At 31.3% G+C, this 16,657-nt stretch overlaps 1 pseudogene; it reads right to left on the bottom strand.

The window, feature by feature from the left end:
* Nucleotides 1-3,825: 3,825 nt before the first annotated feature.
* On the bottom strand, nt 3,826-6,656 carry LOC128193061 (CD63 antigen-like; annotated as a pseudogene).
* Between the last annotated feature and the right edge of the window lie 10,001 nt (nt 6,657-16,657).

The raw sequence follows: 16,657 nt of genomic DNA on the forward strand, positions 1-16,657 counted from the left end.
ACGAAAATGACGTACTATACAGGGAGTATTCATTATTGCCAATATTTTAGTAATTGAAGATAGGTTCAATTCAATTGTACCTATCTTTAATTCAATTGTACCTATCTTCAGCAATCAAGAATGCTTCCTTTTAAAAACATTATCCTCAAGAACTTAAAAATATATATTGATATAATTAGATATTTAAGAAGACTATGACTTAGCGATTCAATCGCAAAATGTTTATTTAGATAAATTATATTATATTTTTACTTCCACTGCCTTGTACGTAGTTTCGGCATATTAAACATTGTTTACATGCTAAACAACACTCCATACAGATATTGTTACATCGATCTCAAAATTATAATAAATAAGTAAACGGATTGCTAATATTTAATCAATGTTTCGTAACTATGCACTCGTCTGCCACTCTATTCAGGTACTTGCGTATTCGAGAGCTGAAAATTCAAAGCTCTTCTTCGCCTAAACAATAATATTTCTAAGCGGATGTATGTTATTTTATAATGTACACTTCAATATGAAATTAAAAAAGAAGAAAAAACAAAAATGTATTTTTTTAAAAATTGTGTGTCATTAACATAACATGCAAAGATTTTAAGTGTTGTGAATTTCTTTATATAGCGTCTCTTTTATGTCACTAGGCATGCAATTTAAATAGATTTTTTTACTTCAATTGTATAAGATGATGACTTCAATTTTTATGTGTTCAACATTCCTTACTCAGAGGCGTCGCAACCGGGGTTGGGGGAGTGGGGGAGGGGGGGGGGCTAAGTCCCCCATTTTTTCGTTTTGCCAAGTTAGACGTAACCATTAGGCACATAGCAGAATAGAGGGCGGCTCAGCCCCCCCACTTTTTTTTCGCAGGAAACATTATTGTTCCGTAATGTACGTTTGAAAGATTGAGTCAAAGTTGGAGTCAAAGGCATACTACCCCCCCCCCCCCCCCCACCACGGATTAGGAATGTCGTTATTTTTGAAAAAAAAATTTGTTAGGTAAGATTTTTTTTTAATGGAACTATAGGTATACTCCCCCCCCCCCCCCCCCCCCCCCCCCACGGATTAGGATTTTCATGATTTTGGGAATTAGGTTTTTTTCTCTCAATATTTCTGAGGATCAGTCTAGCCCCCCTCACCTGCATATAGATTTTTTGTCTCTTAGATAATTCGATGCGCAAAGACATGTTCTACGTATGATCATTTTCATGATCAAGATGAGACAAGCTTTGATGAAAAAAAATGACAATAACAAACCGTTAATTATCTTTGGGTTGAATGTACCTATCTATATCCTTATTGTTTGACCATAATTTATCAGCTAATCATCTAGGATGTGACCACTCAGCAGAGGATTGTCACTCCCCATGGCACCTAATCCTACTTCTAATTTTGTTTAACGAGGCCGAGTACAGAACGAGTACGCACGCTTTCGCGCAGCGTTTCATTTGTATTGTGACGTCATCTTTTTGCTTGGTTGACGCCATGGCGTGATAGTTTCAACTGCAGATATTCAGCGAAAATTGTTGAAAATATCTCGTTTGATGCGTAAAAATAATGTTATATTGTGGAATAAACTTAAATGTCTCGAAGTATAAGCTATATTTGGGCTCGGGTCGAAAACGTGAAGAGGGCTCAGCAACCTAGCCCTCTGTCACGTTTTTTAACCCGCCTTAATATAGCTTAATTCATATATTTCAAGACAGTAACCATGTATTTTATATTAATGACCCTTAATATGTGATGTTATATATTTTTTTATTACTTAAATATGTCTGAATGTTTTAATAATACTGTATAGATCACCTTTTCCGCCTTTGTCATATAAAAAATAGCCATTATCTGACGAATCTGGGAAATTGGGCATACAAAAATCAACTTTGATAAGACCCCTAGAACAAACCAGGAGGTAAAAGGGTTTTTTTATTTGACCATTTGATGCCTTTTAGTAATAACTTTAATATGTAGAACAGAAAAAGAAATCCCTAGGGCAGAAGTTTTGAAAAAATGTAAAAAATATGCAAAATAGATACATTTCAAGCAAAATCCCATAGGGTCCTATGTTAAAGATTAACAAACTTTGAGATGACCCCCTAAACGAACGGTGTGGTAAATGTCTTATTTTTTAATCTTAAAATAATAATTATATCAGTAGAAATTCATGCAAAAAGTTTCATCAAAAAATCTAGGGCAGAACAAATTAGACCCGGCATCGTTAAGGGGTTCGTGATTGCCTTGCTCCTGTATTTGTCTATTGGACTTTTGATTTTTAACACTGTTTATTATCATCAAATGTCATTTTTAGAATTGCTGGATTGTCCAGAATTTGTTCGTTATTGAAGGAATATCTTGTTATCTTGTAAAACGTCTTAGTCACTTTCTTATTTTAAAGACTGCACAAAATTTATCGCATTCTTACAACATATTAGATGAAAACCACGTTTGAATTGTTTTACACAAATTTAAACGGTATTCGCCTTGCCGTTCAGTTCAATTTGTTAAGACTTTTATCTTTTGTTAAAAAAGACGATGATGTAGTTATGAATAGAACTACATTATATGGAGCAACCTAGCAAGACATTCCTGCTTTTGTTTTTACACAATTCACTAACTTCAATTATAGATTACATCTGATTTATTAGGTTTTCTTGGTTTATGCGAGTTGTAACAGGAATGCAATGCCATGAAATAAAATCAGATATGATATTGTTTCCATGTCTTTTAAATGATCAAACAATTTTCCATAAGATTTCTCTTATTTAACATATTTGTGATTCCCACACAAAATAATGCATATGAAAAAAGATAAAAAGAGATGATATATATTATCTTTCTACCCCTTCCCCCCTCCAAAACAAATTGTTCAGACACGATTTATGATGTACATCACATTAAATTTTCAAAGATGTTAATGGTTTGTTATTTCCACCAACCAGGTACAATCCCTTTACCACCCTTGGTGTTATGAAATGATAAAATGACAATACGGGCACATTTTGGACAAAACCGTTAAAGAATTTATAGAAATTACCTAATAATAAATTAACTTATGGCAATGACACTCCGTTTTATGAAGTATTTGGAACAAACAAAATATCTTTTTCAAATGTGATAGTAGAGTAATATGTCTATGTGTATTTATTCGTTTTGTATTTTCTATTTTTCGTTTTGTTCAATAGAATCTTAAAATTATATCAGCCAAAGTTTAACTGCGCAAGTAAATTGAGTTCTTCCTATCTGTAATTTCATTGGTTCATAATATTAACCAATTATTTTGAAGCTAGGTGTATAAATAAGTTACCAATAATTCTAATTAAGTTAGAGCAGTATACAGTTTCAAGAAAATACCATCCGGTTGATATCTGTTGCATCTTATGGTATGTAAATTTCATATTAACTTATGTTTTACTTATCAGTGTAAATGTTTAGTCTCTGGTTTTATTTTAATTGCATTGTCAATACTAAAGTGTATTTTTGTAATTAAAGTTATAATACTTGGATTGTGTCTGTAAAGTTCAAAGTTTAGCTTTCTTTACAGTACGCACTGTAATTGATTTTTTATGAAACGTATAATGTATTTGTGGTAACTTATAGCTAATGTATTTTCTTTCATTTTGTCAGTTTTCTCATATTATGTATTATTTTGTAGGTCAATGCCTCTATATATATTCAAAATAAAAAGTCATCAGATACACAGTACACCATCTTCGTTTTGCTTGACTGCTCGGTTACACAAATTAATTTATCAAATTCAAACATTTAAAAAAACAAAATAAAAGTGAAAGACTTTCTGATTGGTAAGAAATACAGCTTCGTCTTTGGAAAATATAAGCTTTCTTCTGTTGTTTTCCAGATCTTGTTTTTCTTTTTGTCAATGTTTTTGTTTCTCGAGGAGTGAATATGAAATACAAGCGGTATCTAATTACAAAAAAAACCCGTTTAAATTTATTTCAATTCTGTTGCTATTGCCTCATGTCTAAAAATACACACTACTGTCCTTATGTTTTGGCCACATCAGAGATCCTCGCTGAATTGTCCCCAGCTTGACAACATACCAGAAATGAAATATCACACAGCGAGTACCTGTAACGACATTTACTATGGTTATATACTGAAAATTATCTGAAATCTATTTGCAATACAGTTATAAAGTCTGGACACCAGAAATAATTAATTTTTCGGGAGTATTGTCAGTTTTGCTGTAATTGATGGAACCAATTTTATTCTCGGGATGAGCTGACTTTTGCCGATAAAAACAAAACTAAATTGTGTGCAATCCCTCGAAATCAAGTCAGTATGACTTATGTAATATTACTTGCATAAATATATAAATTGCCGCATAGATAATATTTAAAACGTTGTACTTCTATTACTGTAACTATGACCATGACACCGATAATACTCGGGGACTGTGACAGTAGTTTCTTCTTAAGTGCATCGTAGCATCCCTTAAAAAAGAAAATGGCGAATAAAACATAAAAACATTTAATAAATTACAATACGCAAATAAAATTAAACGAGAAATGTCTTTATACGTATGTCCGTCATTCTTATGCAATAAACATATAATTTACAACCTTGTTATTGTATGTTCCAGTAGTAACGATTGAATGACAGAAAGTTGGAGCTGTGGTGTATGTGTTTTCGTCAACATTGAGGCAGCAGGTCTTTGGGATCTGTGAACTAGATGCTTGACAGCTTCCCGAAGTCGTACACCAAGACGTAACATCGAAATCATTCGTAGTTGATACTCCAGGATTGACTCCACAACAGTCAAGATGAAACAGATAGAGAAAAGTCTTAAAAATGATATGGCTAAATTTCATTCACTTGTTCATTTAAACAACTCCATGTAGATGATACCTACCGTCATAAACATGTAATTCCAAGCATTTGATATGGAATCGCTGTTAGTAGTTGTATCGTCTTTAAAATAATATTTAAAGAGACAATCATCTTGTCTTTTACTTCATTCTCAACCTATGAAAAAGAAATACTGTAGATTGGCAAATAATCACGATGGTTTAAATTTCACTATGTTCGCGATTCATTATTTTCCCGCAAAATTTAAACCATCGTGAATACTACGATTAGTTTCGAAAAACGTTTTAATGCTTATATTCTGATCAAATGATTTTCTAGCAGACTGAAATTAAAATCATCGGCATAGGCATTTGATTAGAAATCGTGAAATTTTAACACCGTAGAATTAAAACGACTTACAGTTTTTTCTTTGTTCGTTGTAAAATGTTGCTTGTAACTTTCTTAATTGTTTCTATCAGATAGAAATAAATTAAATGTTTTTAATGGAGAATAAGTTTACTCCATTGATACAGTTTCTGAATTGTGATTTACTAATATACTTTATTTAATACGCACATTGTTTTTTATTGTATACCTAAAGGTTATGATTGCAATCTTCATTACAAGTAACATCAACACTAAGACTGCATACTGAAACGAAAAAAAACCCCCACATATACAGGCATTTGGTTCTATAATGTCTGAGTGTTATATTAGTTTATCTTTAGTGAGTCACTAGTTTTAAAAAGTATTTCAAAGTTATTTTATTTTTTTGCTTTTGACGGAAACAAAATATTCAGAAGTAAAAAAACAACAACGTTTTCAGCCTTAATGAAAAATGTGTTTGTAGTACACAACTAAATGCTTTGAAATAATTTTCTTATAATTCAATATATTTATGCTGTTGAAAAGGATACGAATTTTGAGTTTTAAGAGTAGGACACACAATAAAAGTAGATAAATATTCAAGCAAATAATTGGTTAGAAATGACCAAATGACATTTTGCTGCCATTCAATCACTTTTTCAAATAAATTATATAATAAAAAGAGGTTATTTGTGATAATTATAAATTTATAAAAGAGAAATTATTTTTAGATCAAATACAGATAGAAAAATGGCACATGAATTGAATCTCTAACATTTACTGTAAAAAAGAATTGAAGATTTAAAAAAAAGAAAAAGAAATCATTCTCTGTAACGCTGCGCATGAATTAGGAATTTGGATTTCACAAAAGATTATTCAAAGACATTTTCAAGTAAAAATACATTTTTAAACTAACCGTAACCAGCATGCATTTATTTTGGCAACAAACTCCAAACAGACCAAGTCCCGCAATCAGTAGTTTGAACGCTCCATTAACTATAATCAGAGTGGACAGACTGTTGACAAGGCTGCCTGCTTCGAAGGAGCCCACTGGAATTGAATCCAAGAGAGGCTTAATGTGATCAGCGTTGATGTTGGACACGTCTGTTAAAGCTAGGGCCCCAGCTATGACCAACCCTAATCCCATGAGCTGCCAAAGACTATATGTTAAGCTTTTTGGATAGTTGAGAAAGCGAAAAATTCTTTATAAATTATATTGCAAATCTTCTTTTGGAGAAGAAAACTTTTGAAATATTATTTTATAGTATAATAAATAGTTATAAAAAGGCATCATGCATGTTTAATATAATTTGATTTGATTTGATTTGGAACGCATCCATTCAATATCAAGCAACTATTCTTCGCTGATTAATTTATGTTTTTGTTTTATTCATCTTTTTTTTTTGCTTTCAGCCTTCAGGTTTTATACGTACGAAAAAAATTATGTTGATGATAGTCAGGATCCCTTTTCCACAAAACCCAAGAGACATGATAAGTGAATCCAAGTCTAAAATCGATTTTTACTGGTATATGTAACCTATGTAAACAAAAAAGGGCACGGGTCTTTTTTTCCATGACAAAGAATTGTGAGCCCTGTATCTTGCTTATAACTCCACGAATGACACTCAAATTGTATTTGACCATTAGAAGTGCAATTCTAAAGCATTGAATTTTTTTTTTAATTTTTATCATATTTCAGATGCATTAAACAGTGCTATCTATGAATTAGACTATTTGATTTTTTATATAATCTTTAACTCATATCATACAATCCGAATGCCAATGGTTTAGGTATTTTTATTAAACCTCTCATTTAGTAGTTGCGAAAAGATAATTTATCAAATTGCGACTTTGAGTTTGTGGATAAAGCATAACAATCAGTAAATTTTGTTTAAAGAATATTTCATTAGCAATTCTTTATTCTAATAACTCTGCAAAGGAAGAATTGAGTGATGATGGAAAAATATTAAAAAAACCCCAAAAACCCAAAACGTTTGCTCATTTCCAAACTAATCTTAAAGGGTCTTATACCTAAAGTTGAAATTAATAGGTGACATTTTTGGATATCTGAATGGTAAATGTTCGTATTTTATATCCTAACAAGGGATTGTAAGTTCCATTTTTTGAAATATCGTAGAAACAATACTCTTAAAATATTCATACAGAATCCCCATTTCCAATTTTGGATTTTGAAAGTATTCCTGGTATTAATAGTTTTATAACTCTCTACTTGTTGTGTTATAAAATGTGTTTAATATATAAATCAAAAGTTGTTTCAAAATATCATATTATGTAATAATTGCTTCAAAATATCTTCCCGCTAAAAGTTTCTTTCACACATTGTGACAGATTTGTCTCCCTTGTCATTAAAAGGTTATAGTAAATCTAATATAATAAATATATTTACCTGTGCAAAATACATGCTGATGATATTAAGAAAGGACAAGTGTATTATACAAAAACGGTGAATGGATGACTTGTTCAAATGCCACGTCTTGGTCTTATATCTAAGATGTTGATGTATAAACTAGTTTACATTCAAAGTACAAAACAAACCTCAGAAGCATAATAATTTATACTTGAACGTGGTATCATACTTTAGAGTGTTTAAACCTACCTACGAATCTTGTTTATCTAAGTGTTATCTATATGTAATGTTATGTTAATATTTTTTATTTTGTTCTTTTTTTACTCCATATTTAATCGAAGGTGGCATGGGACTTTTTTTTTACAATTCATTGTAGCCAGGGGATGTGTTTCACTAGAATTTCCTCAGTTCCAATTCTGCACAAATGCGTTTAATTCACTCTTTACAAGGCCAATCACCAATTTCTGAAGACAATTACTAGTCAAAACCTGTGAAATTTTTTACATGCTGGTTAATTATGAGATTTTGACCCTTTATATTTTGCAATTTTTTTTATGATTTTTCAGCTTTTTAGACCACCCCCCCCCCCAGCTTATTCACCGCAAAGTGTTACTTTCTGTTCCGTGTGCGTGTTACACAATCATATGTCAGAAACGTACCGGTGTATAGTTTACAATGTCCCATCCACCTACTTTTTGTGTTATTTTACCTCCCGTCTGTAACTTGCAATTTCACTTTGTAAAGTCAACACAACAGTCATAGCCACAGGTTTCGCATCAGAAACTCTCCCTTGCTACCTAAGGTGTTCTGAAATCAAACACTATTCAATCTATTTTGTTTAAATACAAAGGACAGCAGAATAACTAAATTGTTTTTGTTATGAGAAGATCTTATATAAGTTTCATTGTTCATCTGAGATATTATTTTGCTTGCTTGTATAAAGAATATGTAATGAACTTAAAAACTTAACCCTAATTTAATTAATCTGTGGCCTTTAAATGTTCTGTGTTATCAGTGCATTTGCATATTGGTTGTTACGTAATGGCCGCGTCTAAAACACCATTTGTAAAGAATGTTATTAATGATATTAAAATGACAAGAATATTAATATGTAAACGTTTGAAGCCTAACAAGAAACTTTGTGGTTGAACAGCAGATTATCTGTATTTATTTCATATGTATTTATTCTTTTTTGATTTTTGTCTTTATTGTTTAGTGCAGTATTTTCTTTAATATTATCCATCTGAAGTTTTATTGCGCGCATATAGTTATCAAATAAAGATTTTCTATTAGATTGATTAACCGTTCAAACTAAGTAAAATTAGGCAGAATTCATTTTCAACGTCGTCGGCCAATCTAGCGTATATCAGCTGAATATTGTAGTATGTTGATATTATAAATTTAGTTATATATTTCTTAACTACCATGATATTGTTTAGGACATGTTATTTTAATGAATTAATAATTTATACTTTATCGTATTTTGCAGTTTAATTTGCCATGGACATTTCTAAAAACTTGTTTGTAAGTTCGAATGTTACATTGTTACAAAACATCACGTTATCTTATAAATGAATACTGAAGTAATGGTTGCTTATTTTGAACAAAATAGATAAACTAAACATATCAAACGTACATGTGAGACTGCATTTTTGACTTTGTTTACAGGTCAATGCTTTAAAAAAAGTTGAATACATCTGTTAAAGAGACAGTAGAGCTAAAAACACATGTGTAGTAATTTCAGATCTAACCATTGTATCGTTAAGAAATAAGAAATAACGTTGATTTTAACTGTTGAAATAGATAAAAATCCCTTTAATGCACCTAATTAATTTAATTATGAGCCTCCGGAAATTTAAGAGTCGTAAAAACCGAATAATCTTATATCGTTTATCTGTACCACGTGCATTTTGATTGACAATATTTGACACGTGCTTAAAACTACCAGATCTTCGCCCGACTACGATCATCATGGTATACGAGGTAAAAAGGACTCTCTAAACGGAGCACATCATCACTTTCTCGATAATCTATTTATGGTTTACCAATTTTGGTTCATTTTAAAATGAACAGACATCAATATGTCAAATAACCCCTCAAGGGGCATCACTTACAAAAAAGAATTAAGGTTGTAGTCAACTCCTATGATAAGCACGTAAAATACATGCTTACAATATTGTACAAAATTATAACTGTAGTTTAAAAAAAAAAAAACTTTGAACAATGGTTACTGCGGTGAATTATAACAGACATATTTCTGCCAACAAACATGATCAGGAGGATCTTTGCAAGCCTTGCATGTGTTTCTTGACGGTAAATGCGCATGCGTAATAGCAGGCACGTAGCATCAGGGGGGCCTGCCCCCCCCCCCCCCCCCCACTTTTTCTCGCAGCAACAAATTTTTTAAAATTTACATTTAAAAAATTGAAGTATCATGGAGTTGGCCCCCCCACTTTTTTGGGAGTATGTAAAAAATTGATATGAAAATAAGGAAATAAGGAGTGAAATTGAAGTTATATACTACGCCAGCCCCCCCCCCCCCCCCCGGATTAGGATTATGAAGATTTTTGAAAACTCTAATTTTCCCTTTTTTTTTTTTTTTTTGCTTATCAAGATTGGATGAGTCTGCCCCCCCCCCCCCCCCCACTTTCAAAAACGATGCTACGTGCCAGAATAGTATAGAAGGCTGAACCCCGTAACACGTGGCGATGTATATACGTATAGGTTATACCTAATTACTAACTTTAATGGAATAATAAGATTTATTTCACGGAAAAATTTGTAACTTTCTGAAAGTTTATACATTTAATTTCTGAGTAGTACAAAAATATCAAACCCGATCGGAAATTTTTTTCAAGTTGGTTTTTAGACGGGGTCACGTTACCCCGTCTATTGGTTTACTGTCAGCCGAAGTCTCAAACCGGAAGGCACGCGTAGAACACATGAATTAAGTCTACGCGTAAGAAAATAGTGCAGAAAGTTTTCATGCATTTCAGTTAATATGTATTATAAAAACACGCATTTAATCTTTTTAAGTCCTCGGTGTATAAACAAAATTCTATTTAGAAATAAACAAATAGTTTTAATGATCAAAATATTCTTGCTCGGGTTCAGATGTGGAATGAGTTACGTAACTGAATGCACAGCGCCGTTGAAGATCCAGTTGGTGTACGAGCTCATTAATCAATAGAAGAGGTTGATGGTGGAATCGGTATTAAAGTTCCCAAACGCAATGTGCCATTTTTGAAAAGTTGTGAATTTTATTTTGACAATCTTTCACCTTAATACTACCAAACTTCATGCGCAAGCCGACGTTAAAATCGGGATGGGTTATACACAGATGTTTTACAAATTAAATAGATATTTCATTGGCTTTCAGTCTACTTGCAGTATGACTGCTGTTCGTCTCTAAAGGAATTTTGTACAAAGAAAATAAAAACAAGTCTTAATTTGCCTTCTCGTTCGTTGGCTCTTAAGTCGATTAAATTGAATTTAAATTTTAAACAATGCATTGTAAGCAAAATCTATAATAGATTATACATTTTGAAAGACTTAAATATCATATAATATATACAATCTTATCGATTGAAGAACCAAGTCAAATTGCTTCAAGAAGGCCTTGTTGGTTATGGAAATGCCTTTCAGAATAACTTTTCTGGTTTGTTTTCCCCACTTACTCTAAACAAAACTGATATGCTCGGTAGGTGAATAATTTTAACACTGGCCTATAAATAGAAAACCTAACAATAGAAGAAAGTACTCTGGAGGCTAGATGTCGTAATTCATATGAAGGGGTTGACTGTAAAAACAATAGAGATTTGAGTAAATACAGGATTTTGATGGGATACCTTGCCGACCAAATTGTATACCTTATTGGGCAATCTAGCAAGCTATTGAAAACTTTAAAGAATACTGTATTTCAAAAGAATAAAATTATTTATTAACAGATTATAAAAAGGCCTTGACCCTTGACCTTCATGTCATTTTTGATCAAACAAGGCAGACGCTCCCATCCCAAGTGGTCCGAAGTCTCCATGAAAGATAATTAAAGAAAAGTTTGGTAGTGATTTTATCGAAATTTCAATACTTTCAGGGGCATTAACTACTAGAAAGAGGGGGGGGGGACTCAGATCCTTTCGGTACGAATAGATTGAAGAACCCTCTAAATGTACTAAAGACGTTGGTAAAGTTTCTTTCTCTTTTAGTATCAGAAGAGTAGCGATAACAACAATTTCGTACAATTTGGCTAATAACCCAGTAACTATTTCAAGATAAGAACTAAGGGGCTATACTTCAAAATGTCTTAAGATGTCCTATTACATCCATGAAAAAGTTTTCCTGTGGAACCCTAAAAAAAAGAGATATAAAAACTCATTAAACAACATATTTTCAAATTACCTTTATGTTATTTTGTTCGGACAAGATAGACGTCTCATCCCAAGTGGTCGAAAGTCTTTGATATATAGTAAGGATATGATTTTATGGAAATTTCAATGAAAAACTGGGGGATTAATAGATTGACTAACCCTCTAAGTGTACTGAATACACGGGTAAAAGTGCCAAATCTCTATCTCTTGTGGTTTCAGAGGAGAAGCGATAGCAAGAATTCCTACACAAAAGACAATAACTCTGTCAGTTCTGAGAGTTTTAGACACAGGGTCATATGGAACCATAACTTTCAATGACCAATTACTTAAAGTTGAAATTGTTTGGATAAACCTTATTTAAAAAAACACACCGAGGTAAGAAGAAGAAGAAGATGAAGAAGTTTATGTATTGAGTGGATGTGATACAACTCAACAGCTTTCTTTTTTGAATCTCCTATCAAGCTGTGTTGTAGAAATAATGACGAAAAGGCATGCTGTCATAATGAATATTTTAAAATTCTATGTTAAATTAAAAAGAATAAACGTGCTATTCAATCTTACCTTGAAAAAGATTCATAGCTATCTGTCAATGGTGAATAAAGTCGTCTAAACTTTTCACCGGCGGCATTCAAATTCCTTCGTTTTCGATCTCGGAACTGTGCAATTCGAATCGCTGCGTTATATTTAAAGTTTTGAAGTGCTGATTTCATCAATATTTAAGTAAAATAATGATATTGCTACAGGTATGTAAAATGTATAATGCTCTAATTACATTTTTAATTTATTTCTGTTTCTAACAAAGCAGAATAAAATTTACAAATAAGTTTCACCAGATGAATTAATAATTTCAGAAAAATGAAATGGTGAAAATAATGCCAGTAAAGAGGGGTAATTCATATCAAAATATCTCCCTATCAGAAGAAAAAAAATGATTGCAAAAAAAAAACCCAGTGTATGTTGTAGAGACACATTCATGCTGATGTAGAAAAAAATCAATATTATATAATTTTACAATGCAGAGTCCTAATTTCACTTTATTTTTACATAATTATGCAAAAATAGAATGAATTACAAAAAAATTAAACTATACTTTATGAAGGCAAGTAAAATCACTTTGTCACGAAACAGTGTTCATTTTAATTAATCTTATTACATATAATAATATAGTATATATTTTTTACATAGTATATGTGTTATATATGTGTTTTAATCAATTAATTTGTTAATAAATATGTTTGTTTCATTACTTTTGATTTTCAGTATAATATGGTATTTTTAACTTTTGAGACTGGCACTGAATTGATACATGTATTTGAGTAGTGTTTGGCTAGTCTTGAAATTCTATTTTTGGATCAAAACCTATTTGGGCAATAATTCTGGTCAAGTGATTCTGTTGGAGGGAAGTTTCTCATGCTCTATGAAGAAGGATGGAGGATTTATTTATTGATAAGTAGTATTTGGGGAAGTTGGCTGTTCATAAGTAGATTAGTTATTTAAGTACATCTCTTTTAAACCTAAAAGACTAAATAGGTGTTTCATTAACTTTTAAAATAACTATTAAACTTAGTAAAAATAATCTTAAATTGTGTTAATTTATTGTTAAAGTATTGAGAGGCTTTAAATTATAATTCAGTTATTTATTAGTTTATTATTTTTAGTTTTCCGAACAACAAACTTATAAAGTTCTGTAGGAGGAGGAAATAACAAAAAATGAAATTCACTTTTGACCAACAATTTTTTAATTTTCGAACCACAAAACTGTAATGTTCTATAGGAGGATAAATTGTTGTTGTTGTTTCTTTTTTTTTTTTTACATCATCTTTATTCTTACAAAATAATGAATGGCAACTTCATGATAGTGGTGTGTAACTGCATCAAGGGGAGCATAAAGTGTAGCGTTTGAAAAGTATTTGATCTGTGAAACATATCAGTGAAATAGACAAACAGTAAAACACATAATTTAATAGACATATAGCTTTTATATTAAATGTAGCAATGTTCATTTGCCATTTTAAAGGGGGCGGGTCATTTATCATTTTAAAATCTTTAGTTACAGTTTTATCATATAAACGTTTTAGCTAGTAACAAATACTTTTCCAATTTGTTAAGGGTAATCTTCGCTAAAACTAATAGCACAGAATTTCATATAAAATAGTTGATATAAGGAATGCTATATATAAAGTATAATCAGAGGTGTTAAGCATGGACATTATCATTAGACAATGTTGCTTTAGAATATGTTAACTTTTTTTAAACAAATGGTATTAGAATTTTATCTTGAGTGGGACGGTTCCTTTCCACTTAAAACACAGCGGCGTGCATTAATTACATATCGGTCTGACAAGAAAGCATGATCTTTTGAAGCTGTTTATTTAGGCATTTTCCACCCCCGCGAGCAAATTTCAGACTAAACCACGCCAAAATTAACACAAACACCAGTTCAATGTGAACATTTTCTCGCGCCATCTTAGATAGGAAGTTGTTGCCTTATAATACCAAATCTCGATCCTGGACCAAAAAAAAAATCTCAATCCCGTCAAAAAGTTGCTGTCGGGTGAAAAAAATGATTTTTTTTTCTTTTTCTAAAAGCTAAAAAAACCGATTGGCAGGTTTGTAAACCTAAAAAAAAAAGCTGGCCTAAGTAAATTAATGCTTTATATTAATACATGTAAAATACATGTGTTATACTTAAAAATTATATTGTGTGCAAGATAAGTGTATGTGTGTGTTTTGTGCATAGAAGAGGGGGTATTCATCACCATTAAATCGCTAAGTGTGTGTGTGTTCCTGTCCCATTCTGGTCCCCTAAGGATTTAGGAGGCAAAATCCAGGTATATATATCTATTAAACAAGTATTTTTTTTATGTAATGAGAATATTTTGACAATCTTATTGAAAAGTAATATTTTCTATTAATTTAATTGTCTGAACTATGAATTGGGAATTTAATTTATTTGTATCTCTTATAAAGGTGATTCCTGTAAATTTACGGGAATTGAAATACGTGAAATGTTTTTAAAAAGTGAAATATTCTAAGTTTAATGTATTAAATTCTGAGGAAAAGATTATAAAAATTATGTCCCTTTACTTGTATTTTTTTGGTATTTGTATGTCAGATACTTGTTTAAATATTATTTGTGTGACTGGGATAATATGTGTAAATGTGTTTTATTAAAATTACAGGATTCATAAGATTAAATATATGAGAACCTTACAGCAGCGTTGTGATTTATATCAACAAGTGTTACATATGTTTTGTGGGGAAAAAATGATACAAAGGATTATTTAGCTAGGAATCAAAGAACATTTGTTTGTAGGTAAGAGCATGATCCTAATTTTGAAAAGTTTGAAATCGCTAAGATGCAGGTTTTTGAGACCCACGATTTGAAAAGTTATTTAGATACTGCATTAAAACACGGATATTGTATTTCGATACGGCATTGTGAATCTTGAACGTGCCTTGTGAGCTTTTTGCACAAACCTGACTGACTTGATTTAGATTGTTGAATCACAAAAAAAAAAAATCATCATCAGGTTTTATATTTGATTGTGTTGAGCTAGCAATTCTCGGAATTAAGTTTATATCAACGCATATCCACGCAAACTTGATACACTGCTCAAGCTAGCTGTAGGACAGTAGTTCCCGGTCTAAAAAAAATTTCGGATGGAAATACCTGTAACAACTTTTACCATGGTGACTGAACTTGAAATGTTATTAAGAACTATGAATTATCTCAAAAATATTTATAAAAACTGCTTTTAGATCAAACACTAAAATGGTTGTTTTACAGTGTATCTGTATTACCATCCGTTTTCAAGTTATAAGTTGTATCTCTGTTTTATTTTTGGAATGGTTTTATATTCGTCTAAATAACAAAAACAAAAATATGACTGATCCCATGATATCAGCTCAAATTAATTGGTATGATTTGCGTGAATGTAAAATTTTTAATACATGATGTTTAACTTTGTACCTCAAGAACTCTAACTGTTACTACAGAACCAACACTTTTTTAAGACTGTGAGAGTAGTTTCCCTTTCAGTGCATCGTCACATCCCTTGAAAATCGGATAATGAATTAAACATTAACGCATATAACAAATCACAACATTCAACTAAAATATGTTTGAGGAGAGTCTATATACTTAACTCCTTCATGCTGATTTATAAAAAAGTCTCAACAGAATTCCTTTTAACTGTAACATTTGTAGATATAAGGAATATGAAGGCCACTTGCAGAATAAATGTGACAAATTTTAGGAGAGATAGTTATTCGTATAGCGTTTGCTACACTTCGGATTGGAATTTATTTGAAATGAGACAACTGTGATTTTTTTTTGATTTTTTATGCAATATCTTGTAATTGGAGTTGTAAAAAACTGCTTTAACACAAACTTGGAGCCATGAAATGAGGTTATTAAAATAGTCAGAAATGCTAAAATAGACTACAAACAAAAAAATCACATCTCAAATAATCGACAAGAGGAATACCACGTATCTCACTTATCTCTCTTAAATAGTTGTCGTCCTTTTATACAATCATTCATTTACAATGTGTTCTCACTTAACAGTTTAGTTTTCCTATGGGAAAGGCTCTATCTAAAAAACCTCCTTGCACAGGAAAAATCTCAGAAGTTCATTTAAAGGCGGTTGAAAAGAAACTTAGAAGTAACTAAATATTATATCTTTGACATTCAGTTAACTTTCCAGACATTTCATTTAATATTCAGTTGAATTATTGGCAGAAGTTGATAAAG

This window comes from Crassostrea angulata, chromosome 7 (genome assembly GCF_025612915.1).
Source record: "Crassostrea angulata isolate pt1a10 chromosome 7, ASM2561291v2, whole genome shotgun sequence".
In the NCBI taxonomy this organism is placed as follows: Eukaryota; Metazoa; Mollusca; class Bivalvia; order Ostreida; family Ostreidae; genus Magallana; species Magallana angulata.